The sequence below is a fragment of the Triticum dicoccoides genome, chromosome 3A (assembly GCF_002162155.2).
Source record: "Triticum dicoccoides isolate Atlit2015 ecotype Zavitan chromosome 3A, WEW_v2.0, whole genome shotgun sequence".
Classification (NCBI taxonomy): Eukaryota; Viridiplantae; Streptophyta; class Magnoliopsida; order Poales; family Poaceae; genus Triticum; species Triticum dicoccoides.
The window spans coordinates 20,933,141-20,935,155 of NC_041384.1; positions in this window are offsets into that span (position 1 = coordinate 20,933,141).

Genomic DNA, 2,015 nt, shown 5'->3' on the forward strand with positions numbered 1-2,015 from the left:
CGGGCGGCGGTGCCGCTAAGAGCATCTCCAGCCGCGCTCTCAGGAAGACTTCCCCAGGCGATTTTCTCGTTCCGGCGCCAAAAAAATGGCCCAGTCGCGTCCTCAGAAGCCCGATTTTTGCCGGCCTGGGCCGAAAACAGCATCGGCGGACCCAGGCCAAACCCGGCGCGCTGGGGCGAGTTGTTTTGGCGCGAAAAAGCCGCGGGCCAGCCGCGTCAGCGACACGGCGCCTCGTCTTTCCCCAATGGCCTCGGTTCCCGCGGGGAATCAATGGCAAGGCTGCTGCCGGTCAGCCTTGCCATTGATTCCTCACGAGCGGCGCGTCACGGGACGGCGCGCCGACGCCTCCCCTCCCTCGCACGCGTTCACACGGGCGCAGCACGGCTATATAGCCGGCGGCCTCACTTGCCTGTGCCCACACCAGCCCCGCCCCTCGCCGCCGCCCAGCCCCTCCCTCTCCCTCTCTACCTCTCCCGAGCTCGTCATCATGGCAGAGCGTTTCCCCGGAGACGAGGCGGCGGCCAACGGCTTCGGCCGCCGTTCGCTGCGCGAACAGGAGTCCTGGCTCCTGTTCCAGGCGAACATCCCGGCGCCGCCGGACATGCGCGCCAGGCCGACGGGGTGGAGGCTCAGCGACGGGGGAGTGCCCGTTCCCCCGTTGCCCGACGCCGTGGCCAAGCCAAATTACTTCGCCGAGGAGGTCGAGGTCGTCCGCGCCTCCCTCACCGACGCCCAGCTCTCCCTCCCCCAGTACGCCGCCGACAACCACGCGGCTTGGGCGGCGTACTTTGAGCGCCGCCAGCGGCAGCGGTTGGCGTCCACCAACGACGCGCCGGTGGTCGGCGGCCAGAAGAACGGCGAGGGGCGCCACCTGTGGTGGGGCGTCCTCGGCCGCACACTCGAGGGCGGCAACAACCCGCCGTTGGCATACCCGGCGAGGGCGGCCGCCCCGGCGCACCACCGACGCGCCGGGCCATGGGCGCCAAGGAGGTTCGGGTACTCCTCCTCTTCTTCCTTCTCTCGATCTTCCTCGCACTCCTCCGGTGCCCCGGCCTTGCTCGACGTCAAGGCCGAGCCCGCGGCGGAGACGCCGCTCGGCCGGCGCACTCGCAGCGCCGGCATCGTCATCAACGAGGGCGGCCGGCGCGCCTCCTCGTCGGCTCTTACTCCGCGCTTCGTCAAGCCAAAGACGGAGCCGGGGCTCGCGCCGGTGAAGAAGGAGCCGGCCACGCCGGTGAAGACGGAGCTCGACGACGACGACGCGGCCCTGGAATGGCGCGCAGGGACTCCATAGCGATGGAGAAGGAGCGCCTGGAGAAGGCGAAGGAGCGCCAGTGCGCCGCCTTGCGCCGCTTCGCGGAGCCGCGACGAAGGCGGGGTCGTCGTCATCTGCGACAGCAACGACGACGACGCGCCACCGCCACCAGCCTGCGTTGGCGACGCCGGTCAGGGGTCCACCAAGGACGGCCGCGTCAAGGAGGAGAAGTCCGACGACGGCGGCGACGACGGCGGCGACGACGGCGACTACTCGGCGTTCAGCCAGTTTCTCTTTTAGTTTATTAGTTATCTATTTTCCTATGTAACGAAAACCGGCGAGCATGTCTAATATATGCCCAAGTTTGCTGAAATTTATCGTGTTTCACCGAACTTCGCCAAACTGTGCCGAACTTTGCTAAACAAATTTTATTTTCAAACGCGCCTGGGGGCGGCCCTGTGGCCGGCGGCTGGGGACCAACTCGCCCCCAGGCCCAATTTTTACGCCGGCTCACCCCTAGACGGCGATTTTAGGCGCCCCCTGGGGGGCCAACGACCGAAGATGCTCTAAGCGTACTAGAGATCTAAGAGATGGGCGACGCCGGCGCCATGCCACCGCGAGGAGGGTTAGACACACGGCGGCACGGCAGCATCGATTGGCGAAGCAGAAGCCCCGAAGGGGGCCGAGGGCGCACTCTCGGCCTGGCCTTGTCTCGGCAAGCTGCGCGCAGTTGGACCAGCCCAGAAGCCCATTTGACTTA